We start from the raw sequence: 27,022 nt of genomic DNA on the forward strand, positions 1-27,022 counted from the left end.
AAACGAACAAATCGCTAAAAAAAAGAATACCGGACTAGTGGGCTGAGATAAAGTAAAATAAAAAAAAATTCTCTAATAAAGCGCACGATACGCGAGAATTAGGGCAATTAAAACGTAGAACGGCCTTGGACAGATGAAAACGTTAACAATGGATCCTTTTGAGGCGTTCTCCCTTATCGGAACACCGTCTACGATAAACTGCAATCTACTTCCTTTGCCGCGTGAAACTACGGTTCTTTGACACCAGACGAACGCCTCCTTCCGCTCGTCAAGCTCTTCCAACTGACTCAAGACGCATACTTAATGAATTCGAACGACGTGTTACAAAAACATAGCAACACGATGAACATCAAGATACCACTAGACTGTGAATACGCGTAATACTTAAAAATGTACAAAATGTTACAAGTCAGGTATCCGTTATACAACGTACATATATAATTTATAATATTTAGAAGATTTATAATAAAAAAACAAATCTCTATGTAGCCTCTATTACCTTAGCGTTCTAATTGGAAATTTTTAATATTTTATTTCTTTAGTATTTCAATTAGTATTCTTTGATATATTCCATTTCTTCCTGTTAATAAAAATACACGTAAATATCTGCAATCTAATTATTACATTACAATGCGAAATTAACAACCAAATACGATTTTGGCAACTTGAACAATTTATATAAGTCGTAATATTTACAAATCTATCTGTTTTACTGTTTCTTTGTGTCCATAAAAATATAAGATTACGAGGATACAAGACTCACACCTACGATGAATATTGTCGAGACGTGCTATTGTAAGTAACGTCCCTCTAATTTTTCATGATAATAATTTTTCATGATAATAATTTTTAACTCGTCGTTTGGTGAATCATAATAACGAGAAGAAGGCAAACTGCCGTGAGATCATACGATAGAGATGAAGCTAAAATATTAACCCTCGGCGAAGGCTGGATCAATTCTGACTCATGTAGTTGTTTCACGTTTATTACTTTCTAAGTTACATTTAAGTGTTATTATTCCATCAAACAATATATGTACATGATTTTGATAACGAATTTATTGTTTAAGTGGATTTTGCTGTCATATTATAGTCAGCCCTTCGCTTCATTATTATAACATAAAATAAACAGTGACTCAACCGCTGCTGGACGGGCATTAAAGCCAGGAAAAGATACGTAATCATTTTTAATTTTGATTCTAAGAAATATAACGTACGCGCTTAACCTTAACCATTTACTAACGCTGCTGCACAACGCGTTACTAACACGAACGACCAGACCAGTGGGCGTTAAGCTTAACGTTATAGTAAATAACATGCTTACGAACAGTTAAACTTAACGCTCAATGACCACATACTATGTATGTATGCATTATTTTCCTCGGAAAAATATTAAAAAATAATGATCTTTCTCTGGTCTTACAAAATATCATATCTTTAATATTTAAGCTTCGTTGCTATTATTTAATTAAAGTGTTCAATTAAAGGAAAATAAATATATACATATACATATATGTATGTTGAATTAATCTTGATCAAGTTAAAATGTTTTTCTCCAAGGAAGCAACGTTTAATACGTTTTTCGAAAATTCTATATGTGAGATAGTCGAAAGAGAAAAGGCAATGTCTTTGGGATATCAAGAGAAATGTGAAGAAAAGCGAAAGAAAATACCTAAAACTGGTGGGAAAATGTCCATGAACGAATCGACTTATGGTTATGCAACCTTCCATGCATAGAAGTTTACCTCGCAAGGACGCACGTGCGTCCGTTCACTACCGTTCTCGAATACCATCGAGAGCAAGTCGACCATTCGAGTTGAGATAGCGTTCATCGTGTTTCCCAAGAAGGAAAAGGAACTATGTACTCTTGTCTGACGACAGCCATTTTCTGCCATAACGCGGTTGCACACTTCGCATATATTCGAAAATCTCATTCTCAACCTTATTTCGCAATTGCAAGTTAATAAAATATTATAAAAATAATTTTCTTTCTTCTAGAAAAGTCTCTTCAGATATTACTTTAATCGTTTCAAATAATAATAGGTTAAGTACGAAGAATACGATAAAAATAATTTTCTTTCTTACAGAAAAATTTGATAATATATTAATCGTTCCAATTGAAAAGGTAGATCGAGCGACAATATGTACGAGGAAAAAATATTTGACTGACGTATCGATTGATCTGACGATAAATATTAAATTCCAATACTTGTCGTGGCAAAAATGACTGTCTCGATACCAGATACGCCTGTCAGCGTAATAGATTACCTGTATTTTGGATGTTACACTCGCGACACGTGATATTTGTGTACACTCTGTGACACGGTGACGATCCCAATTGTAGATCGACACCTTATACCTCTCTAACTAGGTTAATTCACTTTAACGACCTGTACATGAACATTATGCAGTCCACATTTATGAAATGACTAATTAAGTGACGATCAAGTTTGCTTAGCAATTACGTCGCCATTATCGTTCGTAAAAAAATTTACATAACCTGTATCTTCTTGACAACCTTATACTAAATTCAATTCGTCAAACTCTTGAAAAATAAATACAAGGTAACTCGTTATCAATTAATTTTTTAACTATAGATAAAAGAAACTGCGATATGCTATTTGAACGTTTACTCTTTAAGCAAACAATCGATTTCTCGCGCGTTACCGACCGAGCAGTGCCGTTTGGAGGCAAGCGTCCCCTGTTCGAAACTTAACCTGTCACCTTCCACGCACTTTTCATTCTGTTTCTCAATTCACCACGTTTCACCGCCAACTCGGAATCTCCTTACAAGTCGTCGACCAACGTGCCTCGACCGCGTAACCAGTTCTCACAACACTGATCAACAATTTCTTCCTCCAACCTCTTCATGTTCGATGTTTCTTGTCGTTACCGGGTGGTTATGTTTTCTCCATTTTATTTTCTTCCTTTTCTCAGTCGTAGTTTTCTCCGATTCATTCCAAGGCACACACTAACGAACACACTTTCACGGAGGCTAAACGTCACATTTTTCACGAACGTTTCTCGACACGAGTTTCATGGATAAACACACGATACTCGTTGCAGAGCCGGCGACAACGATGTGGCATTACTGGCGGGTACACATGGAACGCGACCCTCGGCGGTCGAGCAAACAGCTGCCGTCTAGCCCCCACCATACCGGACGCCCCCATCGTTCCAGCACTTCGTTTTGACCGTACCCTTCTACAGTCTGCCTTTTTATCAATGAAGCTTGGACATCCGAGCGATTTCTTTCGTTATGAAAATTTTATTATTGCGATAAATTTTGGGAAAAATAAAAATGTTTGTTGTACGTGATTATACGCATATGGCTGCGTTTCAACGTGGATGTATTTATTATAAGAGCGTGTAATAATTAGGCTGTGGAATTTTATACTTTCGTGGAAATATAAAGCGACATTAATTCATAGAACGAATACAAACGTGCAAAAATATAGAGTGCAGTCGAATAATATTTATAAGCGGGTACCGACGTGTTTCCTTACGAAAAGATAAGAAGATACATAATGAAATTTTTTTCATGCGGCACGACGCTCCGTTGTCGAGGAAACCGAGCTTGAAAATTTGCAAGGTATAATTGAACTTGGCTAATTACCGACTGGGTAGGATCAGTCAGTAATTTATTCTATGCGAAAATAAGTAAAAGATGGCGAATAAAATTTCTGTTTAAGGCTTCATTTTTAGGAAAATAGAGTCTGGGCCTGTTTAGATAACAATTGGCCTAGTATACGCTTATGGTAAATTTTCAAATTTATTTTTCTCAGAAGCAAAGCGTTTTGCGGGATAATTTTACTCTACGTCTTCGATTTATTTTTACAGAATAATTGTATCTGTCTTATCAATTATTTACTATTGTCCAATTCGGAATTAGCCATGTTCAGATATACTCGATAAATTTTTACACTCGATTTTCTCAAAAAAACGAAACGATATATGAAAAAATGTCATTCCATATTCCTTTCTTATTTTTTCATAAGGAATCGCTGTGCCTGCTTGCGCACGTTATTCGGCTGCATCCTGCGTATAGAATATTCAAAGTATAATACTAATTATAGTACTGCGAAAATATGTATGTTTTTAATATATCAAGCCAAGGGATCGTTACGCATTTACGGAAAATATAATAATTCAGAAATGTATAGAGCGCAAATATACCAAGTACAATGTTCATTGTTGATATTGTAGAAGTTTCACGTGGATCTATCGAAGAATTATTTTGTTGTACAGTCATACGTGGCTGCATTTTAATGTGAATATAATTAACGTAAGGGCGCGTAATAGCCAAGCTGCGGGTCTTTATGTGTTACGCATATTGTTAAATAACAACGACGCGTCATCTACAACAAAAATCTCAATTTCTAGAACCTGCGATGTTGCCCGTGTCAATATTTGAAGACAGATTTTCCCAGCTGATCGAACACCTGTGTTTTATTCTGCGAGATATCTCTAACGTTTTGTATCAACAAATTTAATTTCCGATAAGTAACTTCAAATTCCACTCTTAACATATGCAAAAACCAACTAGAAACTAACACACGCGAGTTATCGCAAAATCCATTTGATCTTGATAGGATAATAAAATATACATCTTCGTGAGATGATCGCATCAACCCCTCCAAATTGTTTCCATATATATACAGGGTGGTAACTGGTGGTACACGCGAAAAGGGGTGATTCTACGCGAAAAAAGAAGTCGAAAATATAGAATAAAAAATTTTTTTTTTTTAATTTTTCCATCGAGACAACGATCTACAGCGAGATCCGTTATAACGAGACGTGATAAAGTGCACGCGTACCGAGCGAAAATTCAAAGGCGATTTTCTCGAAAACAGAGCCTCAAACGAAAAATTGTTATTCTATATTTTCGACTTCTTTTTTCGCGTAGAATCACCCCCTTTCCGCTTGTACCACCAGTTACCAACCACCTTGTATATATTTTTTTTTTTTCAGTGGGTACGTAACTTTTTGAATCCAGGTAACTTTTCCGGTGAACTCGTGAAAAGCAGGTAGTCAGAAGAGCATGATACCGTGACTGGTGCAGTTTATGCAGAGTGTTGGGTCGCGAACAGGTATACGAGGGTAGCCACAAAGGCAGATATGTACAAAAGAAGCACGTTTCCGGCGAGCGCGTGGCATAAGCCGATTGCATTTCTCAGACATTTTAAAATGCCACTCTTGCATGCTAATAGTTATGCTTTATATTTATGCAAACATAACGTGGAATGCAGATACAGATTTCTACAGATCACGTAAACGCATTCCTTTATCATATTTTAGAAAATTTTATTTTTTTATTATTTTGTTATAGAATTATGATAAATTTATTTTTACCCTTTTTATGTAAAGAATGAAATTGGAAAAAACGAGCGATTGTCGGTAGACCGAGGTTTTCTATGCATCCGTGAAAATTTTAAAATGCAAAATTGCATAGAATGCACATGATGTGAAAAAAATGTAGAAAATATCCAAAGTATAATGCTCCCTATAATACTTGGTAGGTAAAACAATTTTCTACTTTATTAATCATACTCTGAAAAAATATGAATTTCCAGGGAAATTCGTTATCTAGTTATCAGGAATTATGTTCGCCGATGGAAAAACTTAGCTCACAGAACGTTCTCCAGGCTCAGACATTCAGTCAAACAGATTTTAAAAATTTAATTGACGACAAAGGTTGATATGCATTTAAATAATTATAGATATAGATCATTAAGATGGAGATTAGGTAATGAAGATATAATTGACACTGATACATCTCTCATTGCAGTATCTGTATTGCTATTTCTAATCCGCTTCTAAGACGCTGGAGTTATATTGGAATTGTAGTTACAAGGGATTCCTATTGCTGAATTAATCCATTTAAATGCAAAGCGAACAAGCTTACAACAAAAGACATGAACACTATTATGAAAGAAAAGCACAGGATTAGGGAAAGTAGTTAGTCGTTTCGTTCGGTGAAACTCGTCAAGGAAAAGCGTGCATTGTTCAATGAGAATTTAATTTCCACTCCTTCGAATGGTGTATGAACAATGCACGGTTTTGTTCACAGGAAAGAGAATGTACAACCGTGAATGAATCTCCGTGCTGATTATAATCGAAAAAGCAAACTTCTATTTACGATCCAACACCTTATCCACGTTTCAATACGCGAACTTTAAAAAATAATCTCATACCTGTAAATTCAATTCCACCTTCCGTCTTTTTTTTTCTTCTTTTTTGAATGAAAAATACCGTGAAAGTCCAAATGCAATTTAACGGACAATCATTTTTTTTTTTTTTGTAATATCTTTGTATTTCCAAACATAAGAACCTTGAGAAGTATTTTCATACTCAAAAATGCAATTCCATTTTCTCCACTTTTCGAACAGAGAATCAGATCCAAATCTAATTTAATAGGAGCTTAACTTCCATATCTACGTATCTTAAAATGCGGGAAGCTTGAAAAATATTTCTGTACACGAAAATCCAATTGCACTTTTCCACCTTTCAGCCAAAGAATTACTCGAAAATCCGAATCTATTATAATTTGACGCACAATTAATTTTCCATATTTACGCGTATAGGCAAATACACGACCCCATTGGGGAATATTTCAAGAAATGTTCGAGGCAAATAAATTCGAATTAAAGAGAAAAACAAAACCCAATCGATCGCCGTAATGGTCTGTTCTCTCGAGTTTCTCATTAAGAAGACAAACCACAGCGTGGGTAAGACAAGCTGTAATTAGTTGACCTGAATGCACGCGTAAGCCGGCTGCCTAATTTCCTAGGAAACTATTTTCCACGTGTATTTCAGTATTCGAACGAAAATAAGGGGATGGAGGACGGACGTATAGAACTGGATTTAATAAATTCGTAGCGATAGAAGCGGGAATTGTCTGGTGAAGAACGAACTTGCTGTATGCCAACTGACAGGTCTCAAGAGGACTCGTTAAACGAATGTGAGACAAACGACACCGTAGAATCACTCAACGACGACCAATAAAACCGCGGATAAATCCCGAAATTGTTTTCTCTGATATTTTAATGACAAATTCACCGGACCCGATTTCATTCATCATTACGATCGCATTTTAACATACGACGAACTCAGACGACATGAAACTTCAATTAAACTACCGATGAATGATATACAAGATCGATCGAGTTCGATTTTCTATAATTTCTTCAGAGTATTGTAATTTATAATTCTCATACGACCGATAGGATTATAGCGTTAGTGTTATAACTGGATAGCAAAGGTGTTGTAATTGCATTGCAATAAAGATATTATAATTGGATTATGTACTTGACTTGAAATAGTGTGGAATATTAAAAATTCGTTTCTGCTTTCACATTTTCACAAAATTAGAAAGTCGGTTTTATACACCAGTTACACTTAATATTGGCACAGCGTTTTGTACGACTACAGAAGTTCATCATCATCGAAATGAGACGAAGAACGTGATAAAACAACGCTTCACTGGAAAATAACGGCGTATGTCAATACCTTTTATAGTCACTGTGTGATTTTCCTCAAAGCAAACTTTTCTTTTACGTTGATTTCGTGCAATTTTTCCAATGAACTTTTTAATTGCGGGTGGTATAATATTAATTATAAATCTAGCACATTTTTAAAAGTCTATTCAATGCGATTTCTCAAAGTAATTTCAATGATAAATTGTGAAAGATTAATGCAACTTTTTAAAATCGATTTAATGCAATTTTTCAAAGTAACTTTGATCGCCGGTTGTAGAAGCCCGGTAGATCTTTTGAAGTCCGTTTAATGCAATTTTTCGAGTTAATTAACAATCTTTTCTTAATCGATTTAACGCAATTTTTCAAAGTATCTTTAATTATAAGGCGCAATTAGAACTTGCGAAGTTTTAATGCATCATTAATGCAAGCTCTGCAAGTACACCGACAACTAGAAAGGCTAGATGATCGTTAATTAAAAAGTGAAACCACGTAATACACGTTCTATGTTTCTATATTGTTGCAGAGGGGAAACTGTACATACATATAATGTTATAGATGAAACGTGTTCGTAGTATGTTTCTGCCAATTTAGAGAAACCGTTGCAATTAGAGTAGTTACAACGAGAAATAGATCAAAGACACGGACCGTACAGCAAAGAAAAATATAGCGGAACGTGATACAGTACGTGAGTAGCTTTGAGTCACGAGACACGCACCTACATCGGCGGACCTCTAATATGGAAACTACTATACGAATTTTATTTTGCTGAAATTTTTCCAAGGACTTTTTTAAGGGACTTCGTTTAATCCAAAAAAAGTGAAAAATTGGAAAATTTGTGAATCTTCATGTTAAAAAGAATTTCAAATCTTAATATTGGCGCCAAAATTTTCTCAATTTTCTTTCCAACGAGATCGACTTTATTTCACGAATTCTAAACAGATAATATCGCGGTCGAGAGATAACTGAGATGTCGCCGAGAAATTCTGCGAAAATAAGAGGAAAAAAGAAGAAAAAAAACGAGGAAGAAAGACGGAATTCCCTCGAGATAAAAGGAAAAAGTGAAAATAAATCGACGAAGAATACGCAAGGGAGAGAAAGATGAACGACAGAAGAGGATAATGCATTTTTTGCACTACAAAAGGTAGTTTATATTCCAATTTATACTTACACTGGCATAGCCAGCGTTGTGCATGATGCAGTTAGAGGCAAGCTCCTCGAAGCGTTAATATTGTCAGCGTGAAATATGCAACGTGCGGTTGAATTTTGAAATATTCTTACGAGCTACCGGTACAGAAGAAAATTAAAGAATTATCAAAATAACGCAGGCTACATGTACAGCACTTGCCTCGCTGAAATATCAAAGGATACGCTTAACGAGAATATTCATCAGAAAAAAGATTATACAGGCAATAAAAATTTCACGTGAAACAAGTTTTTTATGCAAATCTATGATTTTCTAATTACTTTTACGGAATATACAGTGGATCGTGAAATTATTCGCAGATACTCGTAGATGATTAAGGTTCGATTCTGTAAAGGAAACTTGAAAAGTTATAGCTTATAATCATCACAAAACCTAATTCTTAATATTACGTTAAATACTAATTTAAATTAATTTTACCAAATATTAACATTTCCAGACAAATAATTTTCACAAAATATAACAACGATTTTGAAACATAGAAATGCGCAGGAAATTATCATAGTTCGTACATATATATTTTTTTTTCTTTTCATTTTCCTTCAATTTAAAATCATTTTATTAAAATCAAATTAAAATCATTTCATAAGACTCTATATAATTATTATACCGCTGCTTGGCGTCAATGGCGGCACGACTCGAAGGATTGAAAATTTTCTTTTATCGAATCGAAGCTCTGCATTATGTCTCTACTCTTATCATATGAAACGGTATATTTATTCAATTTATTTAACTCCGTTCTATCTATAATGTCGTTAACAATCGACAATAGCCGAATGTAACTAGAAAATATTTTTCACGTCGATAATGGTTATCAAACAAATTCCCGGTCATTTATATCGGCTACTGCTAATCAGAAAATTAAATTTCCCTCATCGATAGCGGCTGCCGGTAGCCAAACGAAATTTTAATCATTCATAACGATTATTCGTAACGAGAACGATTAACAATTAACATTCCTTGATTTAATTCTTCGAGGAATTTCTATCACACTTATCGACCACTGGCTTCCATTTAAATAAAAACCAATTGTTACTCGATGACCCTTTCCATTAAATAAAATGTTTGAAACAACCGTCTTTCTTGACCTCTGCTTCAATTGCTGCACCGGTACGGCGATAATTCGTGCGTTGTGCAAAACATCAAAAAATCTCGTTCGTACGGTACATTTCATTGTAATATTCGCACATACGTTTCATTAACATAATCAATTCAATAGCCGTGTCTCTTTGCAGCATTAAATTTCCAAATGTTTTACGTAACGCGCGTAACATATTCATAAGGAATTTCTATACGCGTTGGGATACTTTCGCCAGGCAACTGTAATCGCAAGGATACACATTCGTAGTAATTGAGAAATTTGATGAATATTTTGATGAAGGAAGAATATCGTAACGTATCGATGATCGAAATTAAGAACGCTGCACCCGTTCTTTTTCCTTGGAAAAAAGGAGACGAACATGAACGAGTCGGTCGTTTCCCCGCGGATCAAAACTTCGACCAGATAAAAACAGTGGCGCGTGTAAAACACATTTTACAAGTTTCTGTGAGAGAAAAATCGGAAATGAGAGACTGTTCATTTCCCTTGGCGGGATTGGATTTATTCTCTCGAATGGATTTCGCGTTCGCCGCTTCCGTAAATTCGCTAGATTCATATTGCCGATGTAGATTTACGTAAAATCGTGATCGAACCGTCGTGAGTTAACACACTACAGGCCACGAACCGCATATCAGACGATTGTATGCTGCGTATATATTTCCGTGTGCACCGATTTCATGCGTCACATATCACGCTCGTCTATCGAAACACGTGTATTAGATCTGCTGTTTGAATTGACGTTGGTTCATCTGTCAAAAGCAGCCTTTACAATCGATGCACAATCGTGAAAATAAACTAGCGCCGCGATATGTAATTTTAAGATTCATTATATCCGATCCTTACAACGGCTTGTAACATTATTTGTAACATTTATCGAGTACGAGTGCTTGTAATTTGTAATTTATTAAAACGATAGCATTTATTTATATTAATTACATAGCCTTTATTTTCCAGTGAGAAGCTTCGTTTTTTTATCGGATTCTACATTTTCATTCCGTGGTATAACGTAAAATATAAATTAATTTTTTCAATAATACTTGGGCCTGATTAATTAGTGCGCGTTGATAACCTAACAGTTAACGTAATTAGTACATTAACAAATACCAATGGTGTTGGAATACTTTTTGCAATCACTCTACGTTACAATATCGGAATTTTCGACTTTGTTTTGCCATAAGGTAAAGATTAGATCTACCAATGGACGATTTATCGATTCTTCGATTTGGAAGATTTGCATTTAGGTTGCACATTTTGTCCGAATCTTCGGAGAAATGTTTTGAGAAACGCTCTAGATATGTCAAGATATCGTGTAACTAATAACATTGGTAAATTGACAAAAGTTACAAGTTAGAAATTCTAAACCTCCTCTTTACGATTGTACAATTTTTCATTGAATCGTCAGCTAACTTGTAATTTATCAAATTCCTTGCTACTTTCGTTTCCATTATTACCAACAAGTCGTACTTCCCCAAAGATATTCCTGAAATTTTCGTTCTTTTACTACCAACAAATTGTCGTTTGCTAAATTTCCTCGCAAGATTTTCTTTGCCTCATCACCGACCAGTTAGAATTTGCAAAATTTACTTCTACAAAGTTTCATTCGCTATGTCACCAACAAGTTGTATTTTCTAAAAATTCTCCATAAAATTTCTCCAACGAGTTGCTGTTTATCACATTTACTCGTAAGATGTCCTTTCCCTTATTACCAAAACGAGTGACAATTTACAAGATTTACCTATGAAATTGCTCCGTTTTTGTTTGCTCCGCTAATTCGTAACTCTCAAAATTTCCTTTGTCTATTAAGCAATCTCGTTAGTATTACACAAGCAAACGTCTACCAAGTATCTTGTCAAATATAATAACACGAGTACCATGATGCAAGAGGATTCTACAATAGAAACTACATGACAGCGAGCATCAGAGAAGCGATCTGCATTCGTTATTAAACGTAGGTGTGTCCACACGTGGCCTGGTCGATAAAGCTTCTGCGGTTATTCGTTTCCGAGTTGTCGATTACAAAATACGTCGTACATCAAGCGAATTTAGCGCATGCGATCCTGCACGAGTATCTGTTACGTACCTTCTCTCCTTCCTCTTTGAAAATTTCATCGTTAAAACGAGTCAGGACAATTGCTGTGTTGTGTAATATTTTGTACGATAATCTGGCTAAAAGCGACACTTTTCAGAATACTGTGATTTTGAAGCCGCCCGGATTATTGGAATTGTTAATCGAGGCTTTCGCGCTTAAGCTCTGTCTAATCGTTTCTGCGCTGCAAGATTTCGCTAACGGTGCGGCAAGATTTACGATATCGATATTAGTATGTCTTTTATGGTCTAACATAGCTAGCTGTAATATTAACGAAACATACGAGCGCAGAAACGATTGCACGTGGATTAAACACGAAATACCAGATTAATAATTCGTATATGCGTTCCTCGCGTTACACTGATATCTTTCTAAAAAGCTAAGAAGTTTCTTCGGTTTCGAACCATATGATGGAATTTTTATCGATCGTCTCTTGCTGAAATCTTGTATTAGATGTTCAGACAGAATCGTCCCCCACGGTTTTCTATTTTCTATTGTCGAAAAATTTCTATCCCTTGAAAGCTACGACGATTAATATGCATCACCTTTTACCTAAATTTGAAAGGATTTCGATTTTGCTATTGTTAAAAATATTTCTCCGGCTTAGAAAAATATGATAGAATCGTTTATACGTATGCATAATGGCTCGTGTAAATGTGATTTTAGATATTATTTCCACGCAATCTCGTGTCTCTAAAAAATTCATTCGGCTGACATTAGAAAAATATGAAAGAATCGTAACAGATCACATTGTCCAATTTTATGTTAAAAATTTCGCCACTTCGCTAGCGGCCTTCCACGCAATCTCGTGTCTCTAAAAAATTCATTCGGCTGACATTAGAAAAATATGAAAGAATCGTAACAGATCACATTGTCCAATTTCATGTTAAAAATTTCGCCACTTCGCTAGCGGTTTTCTATTGGAAATAATATGGAACAATTATTTCTCCATCAAAATGTAAATTATCGATTGATAATGAACATTTCGAAGAATATATCACCTTCGCAATGACGCAGCGAAGAGCCACGTAATGCATCTTCATGCGACTGCAGTCTTGATTCACGCACATTATGTGGTTATTATCATGCTACGCTATACTCGGCACAATAAGGTCCTTCACGGACAGAATTCTCCGCTGTCGTTCTCCTCTTATGACATTCCATGTCCATATCTCACAAATATCCCCGTCATTCTTTTACACTTTATTTGTTTAACGTTCGTTCCTTCTCCAACCATCGAAGGGCTTCATGAATTTAACGCATCAATTTTTTACGTCAATACCGTCTTGTAATATTAGTAAATTTTCTATTTATAGATTATAGACTTCGTTTTTTTCATTTTTGCAATTTGACAATTTTACGAATTCGAAACTGACGACTCGTGATTTAACAAATTTTATTTCCTTTATTATTACTGAAAATTACACGGCGAATTTTCATGCAAATTCAGAGGTTTGAAGACACAATTAGGAAAGTAGAAAGTTAAGTAGAAAATTGTTTCACCTGCTGAAGTATTTTACCAGTATTATACCAAGTATTTGTAAATTTCTCACAAATGCATAAAAGTTCACTATCTACCGATAGTGATTGCTGGCCATTTCATTGATTCATTTTATTAATTCGGAAATTTGATTCATTCTGTGTTATACACACAGAAGCATATCGCTCTAAAAGTACCCTAAAGCTACGTAATTTAGGACCACTCTATATAATACTATTCACACAATTCAAATGTTCTAAATGTACAAGTGACGATCTAAAATTCCATGTAATATCTTATTAGCTTTAATTCTATTTAATCAAATCCAATTGATAATTTAATTACTGATATAATTCCAGTCCCACGTAATATTCCAACATTACATAACATTCAAAGCAATTTGTCTATGATATCAATCGAGAAGCGAGAAATTTCTAATACTTTCACTCACCTACCAATTTACAATATATCCTTTGTCCTTTCTGTATTTCAAGTTTCTCCGATATTTCAATTCCTCATGATCTTCGGTGTTAATTCAACGTTCACTTTCTACTTGCGATTTCACCGTGCAGCTATGACTTTTCCAAGTTCACGCTCGTTGAAATCACTGAGAAGAAGATCTCTCGGGGCTATCGACTGGACCTTGGTCGTGAAAAGAGTAACGCGAGTACTGCACCGGAAGATAGGTCCTTACGACAGCAGGGAAGGACACCGACTGAAAGGAAGGCTTGCAACAGATGCATAGTACTGTTGGGCATCTGGGCATGACATCGGGGCAGGTGAGTTCGAATTTCGTTAAGCTCAGGGCCGTACACCTCATTGGAAATACGAAAAGAGCGGAAGAAAAATCGTACAATACACGTGTCTCGTCAAATTGTCGATGAAATTTTGTTTCCTCTTTGGGATGTGTAAAATTATGCAACTGGAAAAATATTGGGTAAAATTGTCATTAGAAGCAGCAGAGTTAATTCCACGAACAGTTTCATCAACGTCGATTTACTTTAATTGTAAAATATCCGAAAATATTTAATTCCCAGAATGTTACACGAAATATTGAATATTCCAGCCGTAAAATTCTCATTGAAGATTCTGGAACGAGTTTAATAAATAATTGTATTACCAGCGACGTTGCTTTACTCGTAAAATATATAAAATTATTCGACTTGGAAAATGTTATACGAACTAATGAATATTTCAACTACTACAGTCCCATTAAAGATATGCGGAAATATCCAAAGCTACCTACTTGCAAAAATAACGGAGAAAATCCTCATTGAATGTTCTTGAATTAATTCAATAAATAATTCCATCGTCCTCGATCTACGTTATAACGTTAAAGATATTCTATGAAAGTAGATCGTACAACTATAACAATCCTAAAGCTACTCGAGATTAGCTTAAAATTAACGCTAAAACTATCGGTCAATTAATATAATCCAAATGACAGTAATCAAAATAAATTTATCTATACTAATTTATCTAAATACATCGTGTAATTTAATTAAATAAAAATCGATATTAATTTTGACAAAAATATCCGTATGTTTGCAATAATTACAAAAAAAAAAAAAAAAGAAAGAAAACCCGAAATCCATCAGTTTGACGACTCGGGTAGCTCTGGCGTTAATCCAACAAAGATTTATGGGATTAAGCGGAATCCAACTTATCCCGATAACGAAGATTCCAGGTTATAAAAGTCGTAGAATTTTCTCCGTGGCGAAGTTGATGAAAAGACGAACAGAAATTAGCGAACTCGTAGATAATCTACGCTACTAGGCTGACAAACAAATTGGATGATCGTCGAAAAGCGAATAAAAGAGCGAAGCCTCAAGGCCACCTGCTTTTCGGTTCACCATCTACAGGGTGATCTGGGAAAAATTTCCAACCTTCCAACGAACTTACCCGGTCTTCAGTTTATCTTAGAGATAACAACAGTCGAAAGTTGTTAAAAACTTCCAGCATCCTTTGGGAGCTGTACGGTCAGGGATAGAAGGATCTACGATGATCATTCGTTTTGGCTATCACGAATAAACGCGTAAGGTCTCTATGGTGTACCTGCTACTTATCTACGTCAGCTATTCCAGTGTTTTTCTCTTTATTTTTCTTTTTTCTTTTTTTTCGAAACTTCGAGTCTGCAACGATCGGGAATTTCCAAGTTTTCCGATAGTACAATGGCGAACAGAAGAAAGTTTGTAAAATAAGAAATACGGAAAAATAGGATAATTTTACGAAATAGATTTGTATCTAATAATAGCAATGGTTCAGTATAATATAAATCATAGTATAGGTGATTGTTAGTAGTATGAGAAAAAATTGTTGGTACGAAAGATATTGAAATTCATGCGTGTCGATATCGAGCTTTCCTTTATCCGTCGTTGAAGTTAGATCGTTCGCGGAAAGCCAGGACCAATCGGAATTTCTGTAAACGAGGCAGCAAACATGGAATTACATGAAAACAGAATTTATCCTCAAATACGAATATTCGTGGTAAAATCTGTCAGAGGGTGGTTTTCGGTGTAACAAATTATCTAATGGGGCTATGAATGAGATAGAAACTCGGTCGTAAAGCGAAATTAGTAATATTAATGGGAGAAATTAGTTTGCAATTCCTTTTTAAAATTTGTAATTCAAATATGATGAATATCGTTTTTACAAATTCTTAATGGACCTCCAATATCCTGAATATTTTATTGCGCACTTCATGACGCACCAAAGTTAGTATGCAATTTATTTTCTACTATATTCTCAATTAAATTAAATCTCTCTGTATTCTGTACTGTAGTACATCTTATTATATGTCGTATTAATTCTATTTCTAATTAAATAGAAAAAATCAGTCTTCAAAGATCATTCCTTATTATTTTCCAGGAAGCCTCAAACTTCCTGTATTCTGTTACATATTTACGTTACTGAATAAATTTAAAAAAGAAATACTACTAAAATTAAATAAAATAGTAGCGCCAAAAAATATAGGGTGAAATTTACATTACTGAATAAATTTAAAAAAGAAATCCTACTAAAATTAAATAAAATAGTAGCGCCAAAAAATATAGGGTGAAATTTACGTTACTGAATACATTTAAAAAAGAGATCCTACTAAAATTAAATAAAATAGTAGCGCAAAAAATATAGGGTGAAATATTTATTTTTCGAGCACCCGGTATGTCGATACCTGTAATACAGGTGCCGCCCTTTTCCGGACTGTTTTTCTTCAAGTCTGTGACAGGAAGAAGGGTGAACAGTAATGTTCTCGTAACGGATAGTTTCAAACTACCAACGTACGCGGGTAATTTGATGCAAAATTTGCATCGTACAGCAGATAAAAGATTACGGGGAGAGAGTACGCAATTGGGTTTCCTCAGGATCCATAAATAATATATCGAACCATTTACCCGCGTGATATCCCATCGTTGTACCGCAATTAGGCCACCGCGGATACGGTTACGAACCGGAGAGATTCAGATGATGCACGGAATTTAAAATCTTAGTTTCCTAATGTACGAGGTTCCCAATTTTACTCTTCTGACACAAAATTTCTTGGGAGACGCTTTAAAGCGCCATAAACATTGAACGACTGAAATTTTTATTCTCAGTATTAATTACAGGTAAAATGAAGTAAAGTTTGCAATAACATACTGCAACTTGTATACCTCGATATCGTAATAAATATATTTTATTGAACCCTTTAAGTACCGCTGTACTTTACTTTTCCCATTTGCCCGTTCTTTTTCTTTCTTTCTATTCTTCTTCCATTTGGCTGGAAACGAAGAAAATGTACTCGTACTTAAACGGATAAGGAGAAAAAGAAGAAAGACTCGCGAAAAGATAAACGACACTCGAGTTCAATTCCTATCTTCTCGATTCTTCTACGATTATTAAAATGTCCAAAAACTATTTCAAAACTATCAACTACGACTCGTTATCAGACGTGGACAGACTCCAGCCCGTGGCCAGTCAATGGCTGTTACTGGTCACTTTCTCCAAAATTGTCGCTGGTGAATAGCGGACTGACGTGGACGTTTCTGGGGATTTCACTTCCGCGTACAATGTCCTGCTCGTATTATTAGCGAGGAATAATTTATCACCGCAGGGACTTTCCTTTGACAATAACCTCCTAGGATATATTCTACCGTGTCGCCGCTAATAATTAATTTCTACCTAACCAGAACAATTTCAGCCAACAGTCTGCTTAGTCTTTCCAACGCGGAGGCAGGTTTCGTAGCACGTAAACTGCCATGCGAATTTCATATACTTTGCCCTGGCAGCCACGATATAATGAAATATAGTACAGCGAAACATTTAATTATCGCAGAATATTCTATCGCGTTTGCTTATTTTCTTCCCCGCGATGTCATCCAAATCGTTCACGTTGTTTGCAATTTCTTAGTCCACGAAATTTATCTTATTTCGGTGCTTGTTAAATATTTCGTAACACAGAACGACCAGCGTGACAGTGAACGTGTTGACCCTGGAAGAAAACGTGACCTTTCCGAGGGAGATCGCATCAATTAAAAAGCTAATGCAGAGACGTAAAAAGCAGAAATTTCAATTGCGAGGAGAAAACCAGGCAAAGCTAAAAAAAGACAACTGCGGCAAAAAAGAGGAAGATCGAGGCACAGTGAGACAGAAATTCGGGTAACTGCAAGTGTCACGCAAGAAGAGGCAACTTCCAACGGTGGGGCATTGTGAGGGAAAAAAAGGACTCGCAGCATGAACGTTAAAAGAGAGATCTCGGTGATAAAAAAAGGGAGCTCGGTAAGACGATACATTGGGTTGCAAGATATCTTCAAAACAAAACACGTCCACGAAATTCCTACGGTATTCTAGGATTCTACGATGTGTGTGCCTGGAAACTTAACACTAAAACTACCACACCAGTCAAATTGGCTGATATTACAATTTTATTTTAAAATTCCTATTTCGTGTTATATTTTTTTCCGCAGTGATGTAATGACTTTCGCAACGATAACTAAAAGAATAATAAAATGAATTTTATTTTGTTTTTTACGTATTCAAACTGAAAATAATTTTGTATCAAGGCTACTTATACCAATACCAGTCAAAATGACTGGTACTTGTCAAAGTGTAAGAGGATCCTGCAATCTGTTTATCCAGTTTTCTCGTTTTGCACAACCTCCCACACGTTTTTAAAATTTTTACTGCGTATCACTCGATATGATGCTATCAGTTACCAGGAAAATTCCGGATCGATCGCTAGATGCTAATACTAGCAATACCACACCAGTAAAAATGACCGGTTCTACAATTTTATAAATGTGTCAACCCTCGTTCAGGGATCATGGTCCCAGATGAATTAATAATACCAAAAACGTACTACATAGCAATTCCTTCTGCAAGAAAGTAATAAATCAATAAATATAAAAATATTCTATTAATACGTATTTTTCAAAGACCAGTCATTTTCACTGATTTTGGTAGAAATAGCTTCGTGTTAACTATCGTTAAAGATGACGGATCACTGCAGCGTGAATCTATCGATGTGGAAATATATCACGACTCACGATGCCACGCTATATATGCCAAACTGTAAACTGTGTATACACATAAAGAGGAAAGCAAACCGTATTCTCCGGGAATATTCTCTCGGTTGCAGTCGTAAAATCGTTGCGTAGAAATCGCCTCGTGATTGTTCCGCAGGCACCAGGCCACAATTGCCGAGATAACGCGTCAGTTGCTGCACGTTTTTATCGCAGTGTCATGTGACTATCAAGAAAGCAATCGTGTTTTTGCAAACGATGTGCACTTCACGCTTGGATCTGTTTTTGTTCCTCAACGAGGGGAAACGTGCACCACGTTTTATCCGGAATTTCAAATTAAGTAATGGATCGAAGTTTGTTACGCGGCGTATTGTACTACTGAAAATTTCATGCGAACAGATAGCATCGGCCCACATCAACAGAAGTTCGCTGCTGTTTATTTATCTTTCTAGGTATATCTCGTTAATTGTAACAGGCAGAGGCAAAACTCTTGATGAATATCGCGAGAAGGAAAACTGTGCGAGACGCAGGAAATTAGAGAAATACGGGAATATTGCGAATTGTGTTCTTCGTCGTAGTTTATACGCCACGATACTCGTACAATTAATATTTGTTTTTTCTTTATCAGAAATTGCATCTGCTTACGACAACAGAACTTGACGAACTGAAGACTGAAGCTACTTATTATCGTGATTTATATCAGAGAAATTAAAATGGAAGGTGCATGAGGATGCAAATATTCACTGCATGAGGAAACAGCGCAGAACCTCGTACTCTGCAAACGATCATTTAAATCCGCCAAAAACGTAATGTGAAGCAAGGAAGTTTCTACGAGAAACTATGAATCAATCGTTCTCTCATAGTTCTATTATCAATTTTCTTTTCCTAATCGTAATTCCACGCTTAGCGAAATAATAAAAGGAGGAGATCGTTTTCTCATATGACAATACTTTGCAGCGTAGCTTCTCACAGCCAAAAGTTGTATTTCGAAAAGAAGCTTACAGACGTTTATGAAATTCCCCTTATGCACAGTAAACTCTAGTGCTCGTTTTCGGCGAAGTCTTTCGGAACCAAAAATTATGTTTCAACAGGAAGAATCTTTAATTTTACTTTATTGTTTCTCATTTACATTGTTAAGGAGACAGACATTTATGAATTTTTATTCGTACGCAAATTCCATCAAATTTCCTTTCAATCAGCATAGCGTACGTAGAGAATTAAGGAAATAGGCACTCGGGACAAACGTTTAGAAATGAAAAATTGTTCGAGCGGTCAATAAAAGAGTAGATTTCCGCTGGCCGTTTCGCGTCGTATACTTCAACGAACAGACTGACCCTGATCTCTTTTCGTTTCTCGCGTATTCGCCGAACGAGAACCCATTCCCACACTCCCACACATGATCGCGTGCACAGAAAATAAGATTCTGTACGGTACAGCATGTCCGCTTCCGGTACGGGAGATAACGCATTTACAGTAACACTTGGACGTTTTAACGGACAGAAGCTGTTACGCCTTCGTGTTTTTTCCACATCCGCGATTCTCTAAAGAAAATCACTTTGATTCGTATTACATCGATCGATCTTTTTTAATTCTGTCGACACAGTGAACAAGAAATAAATATAAGCTTCCAAAGCATTTTTCGATATCGAAGCAGCAGAGATTCTTTTGAAGCCTTTTCATCTTTGCGCGTTTTTAGGTTTCTCGGAGAATTCATTTAACGTGTTGAAAGAGGATACGTTTGAAGCAAACGATGTTGGAATTTCATCCTCATAAAAATACAAGTCGCTGCTTTCGTATAAAATTCCCTGTTTGCTACGATGCTTACGATTGAGTTTTCCAATTAAAAGTATAATAATCGTTGCAGTGTATAGCGCAATACGTTACAATACACCTTTCCACGATCGCATTGTTTCCAGTACGAACGTTTTACAATTAGCTTTTGATGGATTAATAACAGAAGAACGAAATAACATTCTAGCTTTCGTATAAAATTCTCTGTTTGCTACGATGCCACTTTACGATTACGTTTTTTAATTGAACGTATAATAATTGCCGCGTTATGCCATGCGATACGATACAATGGACGTTCGAATCACCCCATTGTCCCCAATACCAGCGTTCTACTATCAGTTTTTGGTGGATTAGTGATCGAAGAATGGAATAAAATGAAAATACTCTAGAACACACGGAGGAAGATACACTAACGTCAGTATGATTTAGAACAAGGTGGCGAAAGAAGAAGAATGAGAAAGTGAAAAGATTCCGTGGATATCATCCTTTGAATCTCAATTTGAACCCTAATCGTTGCCCAGAGCGACGTTGGTGCAAAAATAAAGTTTCATCTTTCTGTTCCACGTAAAATATTTTTATTTCGCATGCTCTGATTACGCTATCTCTCGCGCGAGGAACAAGCGAAGAAGAAACGTTTGTCGTATCGACCGCACTTTAGCGGGACTTTATTAATATTCATAATTCATATTCGATTAATAACGTCGAAATAGCAATTTGTATTCGATCCATCGCGTACTTTCACTCGATTCGTACAGTGGATCGCTTTCTTCGACTTCTATAACCAGAAACTGGTTTTTTTAAACTAATGTCACGAAAATGGAACATCTAGAATTGTAGATGATAGGTCAACCGTGAATTTTCATGTATTTATGGAATTTAAAAGCTTACTACATGGAAAAATATATAAAATATGCAAAGTATAATATGTACACCTCGTTTAATTAAATTGCGAATGTCTATGCAAATTCGTATTTTTATCAACATAATTAAATCTAGGTTTTTATTATGCACCAAATATTACAAGGTTTTATTGTTCTCATTAATAACCTTATATAAATATATAATGTTCTATTTTGTATATTTTGTTGTGTTATGCTAATTTTCATGTATTTTTCATAAATACACAACATCTACTAGCTGAAGTAAATTTCTGCTCAAATCCCATTATCTTATTTATAAAAATATGAATATACATGAACTTATATAAAGTTATTATTACTCAGTAAAATAATTCATCATAATAATATTTGTATCGTATTCGCTTTTTCCAACAATGGCAGACACCTCCATTGTATTTTAATCCATCACATTCATTTTCTACAGAATCTTCCTCTAGTTAAAATACGTACAACAAAACACATTATCAGCTATTCACTTTCAATAAAAATAGAAAAGGGGAATAGTAATCGGTGTTTCCAACATTAATTTCATAAAAATCATGAAATCATAGCTACCGAAGAAAGCTGGAAATAGCATAACCTTTAAAAAACGATAGATAGAGATGCACCTGTGTTGTCCTTGAAAAAAAGAAATGGTGGAAAGAAAGAAATGGAGAGAAACATACCCTAAGTTTTCATCCAGCCACGGCTACGACACGTTTCCATGAAGAGTGAAAGCCAGACGTGACAGTTTCCAACGAGAGGGAATTAGAAAAGTAACGGTAGCACGGGTTACGTGAAAATTTCTTGCCGAAAACTCTCGCCGGGTAAAACGAGGCGGACGCGTCGTTGCACCAAATGCAGAAACCGGTTTGCTCTTCTCACTGCGGGATGCGGCAAGGTCCTCCACCTTTTGCACCGTGTGTCCCTCAAAGCTTTGCTCTGTTCATTTTCGTCGCGTCTCTGTCCAGGGGACGCTCTCGATATCTCGCGAAACGATATTGTTTTTTCTTCGACCGCATCCTGGCACGCCACTTTATTTCACGGATGTAAACTTAAAGAAATGATCACCCTCCGCACACGGCCAACGCCTTCTTCTTAATATCCACCACTTATTTATTACACGTTCTAGAGAGTTTTACAGCGTTCCTTTTAGAGCTTCATACGTATATGTCCTCTAGAAGCTATGACAACATTAGCACGACTGACTTCCCACGCCAGTCCATCAGACCGTGCTGACGTAATTAGCTTAATGGCTATTCCGATCCTTTGCACCTTCTGATCATCTAACTTCAATTCAATTCAATCCCAATGCAATTTGGAGTCGTTTATCGAATGCTGAAACGAACATCTTTCACTGGGTATATCGAATCACAAAGGGTTAGAATCTTGGAGCTCTTACTTGTTTTAGGTTAAGTGAAACGAGACGAGTCCCGAAGCAATTTGGAATCCTTTATTAAAAGTTGGAGTGAAAATTATTCACTCGATACGTTGAATCACAGAACGTTAGAATCTTGCATCTTCTTTCTGTTTTAGGTGAAATTAAGCTCATGTATACATATATAGGATTTAAGAAAGAATATAGATTTTATTAATCCCAAAGGAATCTAAAATTTATCACAAATTATAATAAAAATTTCTCACTCAATATTTCAAATCACAAAAATCTTAGGTTAGATGAGACGAGGAGGTTCCAAAGGAATTTAATATCCCGTATCACAAATTATCATAATAATATTTTATTCAAATATTGAGTCACAAAGCGTTAGAATCTTGTATCTTCTTTCCATTTGAAGGAGTCCCAACAGTCCGTTCCGAAGGTCGTGATTCAAATTCTATACTCGATATATCGCATCACAAAACTCTTAGGTTAGACGAGATGACAAAGTCTCAAAGGAATTTCAAATCCTTTACCACGAATTATAGTAAATTTTTCAATTGCTATATCACAATCACAAAACATCGGAATCCTACATCTTCTTTTTATTCTAGGTTAAACGAGACGAATACTAATAGTCCTTTATCGAAAGTCGTGCTTAAAATGATACGCTCGATATATCGAATCACGAAACGCCAGAATCTTGGAACTTTTCATTTTAGGTTAAATGAGATGTATGTGTATATAGATATACGATTTCGGAAAGAATACAGATTTTACGAAAGAGTATTCTAATCTTTATGAAAACGAAAATTGCTCTCGTGGACATGAAAGACGCGGTGGCGGCGTTTTAACCGGTGATAAGTGCGCGAAACTGAAGTAAGGTGTAAAGTGTCGACTTACTAACTCTCGACAGCGTGCAGGTTACACGACCGCGAAGTCTGGTTCCTCGTGTCGTTGTAAGGAACTATCGTGTTTTCTAAAAGCGATCACGTTACCAAAGGTCGCTCGAATTACCAGAAAGTCCTGGTCAGAGGATGGACGTTCAATCGGATGCTTCCTACTAACTCTACTGTTGTCCCATTATTCTTCACCATTCTCGGTAAGTTCTCTAATAAAAACATGTTTTCAGATAGTTCGAAGTTATCCAAGAAATGCGATATTTTCTTCGCATTTTTCGAGATTTCGACACCACGCACTGCACCATGGGTAACGCCGCTTTAAATTTAGACCAAGTTCAACCAAAGAACTTGTGAACTTTATTGTAATTACTTAACTCTAACCTATAAGACCTGATTATCGATGACACGATATAGTCGATGAATCACTGTCGTTAAAATATTTCTTGGATTTTCACGGAGAAACAACCGACCACTCGAACAATCGTGGACTGAGAGCCTCTTTAGACAAGCGACTCAGAGTAGCCAACCGCGTGGCCAGGCACGAGGACGTAAACAAAGCGTGAAAGACGATTGGCCGAGACGATGGCTGACCATTCAGGTATGCCACATCGTCCGGCGAAGACTCCTGTGGTCTGCATTTATCATAAACTACCGGAAACATAACGCCAAACATTCTCTTATATAAATGAAATGAACACTGAATCTATCACAGATTGTTGTTTCAGAAGCAATTTCTTACTATTAATCGGAAAGCAAAGTCGAACAATCAACAGTCTCGAAGGAAGCTTCTAAAATTTTAGTGAAAGTTTAAAACATTTAACAAGAACCTCGATCGGTATCTTCTCCTCCAAATTGAATAGTTAAGTCAAACGGCCTGGAAAGATGTTTCTCAAATTCTACTGAAAGTTTAAAACAAAGTCCTCTTCTTCGAACTCAACTCGAACAGTCTCAAAAGGAGTCACCCAAATTCTAATTACGATCTAAAACAAAGAGCTGGACGATGTTCCCTTTTCCAAACGAAGCTATTAATTCTCAAATGTACCTTTAATATTCACAATATATCCTCGAGTATTCGGTATCACTCAATTCAACTCTCTAGAAGATTATTCGCATCATCAACTTCTATACTACGTTTAAACACCAACATGAAGACGCTTCCTTCACTTTCACTTTATTGTTTACATGCCCGATGTCCAGTTAGAATCCCGACGATAATCGTACACCGTTACACTTGTTAGAAGTCGTGTGTCACGTGCCGTGCAGAAAATTCACAAAAGCGACTCGAGTGGAGGCGATCACAGGTTCCAAGTCGTTTAGTAAAGAACCTCGCAGGTTAAACGCTAGCCAGGTAGTCGGAGGCGCGCACTAACGTCGGAATCTCGTGTTACGTGCCACAATAGTCGAGAACACGTGAAAGGCCCCCCGGATGTCACGAAATTCACGAGGCTCGTGCACCTTTCTTAGTGGGAGCGTTGCTCCCTTCTTGCCACTAGTGGTGGGGATAACCGGTTTCTTCTTCACACATCCTCGAGTTGCTACTAAACGGGCCTAACGATTGGTCGAGACGAGACGAGGTTCAGGGGCGTATCTAATGTTGGTCTCCGGTTACGATGGATGAGAAAGTTGCGACGATTAGAAGGATATTGATAAGCGACGTGGTATAAAAATTATTGTTGTACAATGTGTAGAATTATAGATATCGTGGTAGAAAGAGTCGATTATGATACTTAGTTATTTAGATATGTATATACCGTCGTAGTATAGTAGCGGAGCTATTTTGGATAATTGCGTTATTAATAAATTTCCTTCTATTTTCTTGTATATTTTCTTTCTTTTTCAGATGTTTGGTGATAAAATAAATAAAATAGTGGCTGTAGATTTTATAAGTGACCGGTCGAATTTGTAACTTGGCTATTTACCAGTATTATCCACCTAATCTTTGGATAAGTAGTTTTTATGAATTCTTTTTATTCTCCTGAGACGTTAATCCTTTAGATCACCACTCTTTTGAAACCTACGAATTTTTCCTTCCTTCGGACTTTTCACCTCCAAAACTCGTAAAAGATGAATCACTGCTGTAATGTGTCTTAATCTATCTTTAAGGTATGTAATTTACAATGTAGTAGTATACATCGTATCTTTCCTCCTGTAGTAAGACAAGCCACAATATTTTCTTGATTAAACAATATTCAGTGGAACATTTTTCAATTATGTTTCCAAAGATTTAAAAGAAATTTTCGAAATGCCCATGCAGATTCACGTAAATGGTTTCTTTTGTAGGAACGACATCGAACTGGTCTTCTCGTTCGTTTAAACAAGATTAATTGCTTTTTTTGGAAAACTTGTCGCAGCCAAAGTGAGCCGGGCGAAATTTAACTTTCACGTTCGTCGTAATAAATGCATTCATTAGTGCACTCGAGACGATTAGGCGAAGTAGGAACAAGTGGAGCGTCGATGCGAAATTCACGAAACGAAATAATAGCCTGGCGTTTCTGCAGTTTCGTTTCGAACTAGCGGCATTTCCCAGCGGCGGGAAACTACTCATCGCGAAATTGCTCCTCGAGGACGGAGTCGTCTGTGAAACTATAGTAAAATTGAACTGTCATAACCACGCTCTGCTTGACCAACATGTAAGTACAAATATCACAAGCTGTACAATTATTGCATCGCCGATTGTTTCTTAAGCCCTTGTGATCTTGCAGTTGCTCGCAAACGTATTTCCAACGCTTGTACGGATCTTCTACGAATAAACGATTTCCTGACTTTTGCGTTATTCGGTGGCTAGAAGAAAGTATCGATCGAGATATAAGTTCATTCACTTTTCACTAACGTCTACATCTAAAGGAATATTCTAAAAATTGTTTGAGAATATAAAAATACACGTAAATAATATTTCTCATGAAAGATATAATAGAGGAATAGGATAATTAACCAAGACACTGCATAAGGATGTGATACTGACGAAGGATAGTTGATTACATAGATTTTATACGAATGTAACAACATTTGCTGCGCTCTTTGTAAATTTACATAATTTAAAAATATTCAAAGCTATGGCAAAAATATATATTTAATTAAAAAGAGAAAATTGCGCTATATGGAATTAATTTCTCTTTTGTGTTTTCATTTACAATTGTTGATTTTAATTACCGTGGAACAATGGAAATATTGTTCTTAAACTTCCATTAAATAACAATGATAGTAAGAAGTAATCGGACGATCAATTTCATAG

General features: G+C 36.0%; 1 protein-coding gene and 1 long non-coding RNA gene across 9 annotated transcripts in view; one reads left to right on the forward strand and one right to left on the reverse strand.

The window, feature by feature from the left end:
- The window catches only part of wake (ankyrin repeat and fibronectin type III domain containing protein wide awake), a 186,765-nt gene that overhangs the window by 29,004 nt on the left and 130,739 nt on the right, over window positions 1-27,022 (reverse strand). For 4 of the 8 annotated variants that reach the window (XR_013059645.1, XM_033330498.2, XM_076623084.1 and 1 more), the window contains exon 1: window positions 2,268-3,096. The exons of the other annotated variants lie outside the window; for them this stretch is intronic. The gene's annotated coding sequence lies outside the window, so the exon portion shown is untranslated. Of the gene's footprint in view, window positions 1-2,267; window positions 3,097-27,022 lie in introns of those variants that run through there. 8 annotated transcript variants of the gene reach the window in all.
- Window positions 23,585-26,876, forward strand: LOC143303417 (uncharacterized). The gene is made up of 4 exons (XR_013059646.1): window positions 23,585-23,990; window positions 25,631-25,893; window positions 26,071-26,420; window positions 26,493-26,876. It is a non-coding gene; the product is annotated as an uncharacterized LOC143303417 (long non-coding RNA).

This window comes from Bombus vancouverensis, chromosome 12 (assembly GCF_051014615.1).
Source record: "Bombus vancouverensis nearcticus chromosome 12, iyBomVanc1_principal, whole genome shotgun sequence".
In the NCBI taxonomy this organism is placed as follows: Eukaryota; Metazoa; Arthropoda; class Insecta; order Hymenoptera; family Apidae; genus Bombus; species Bombus vancouverensis.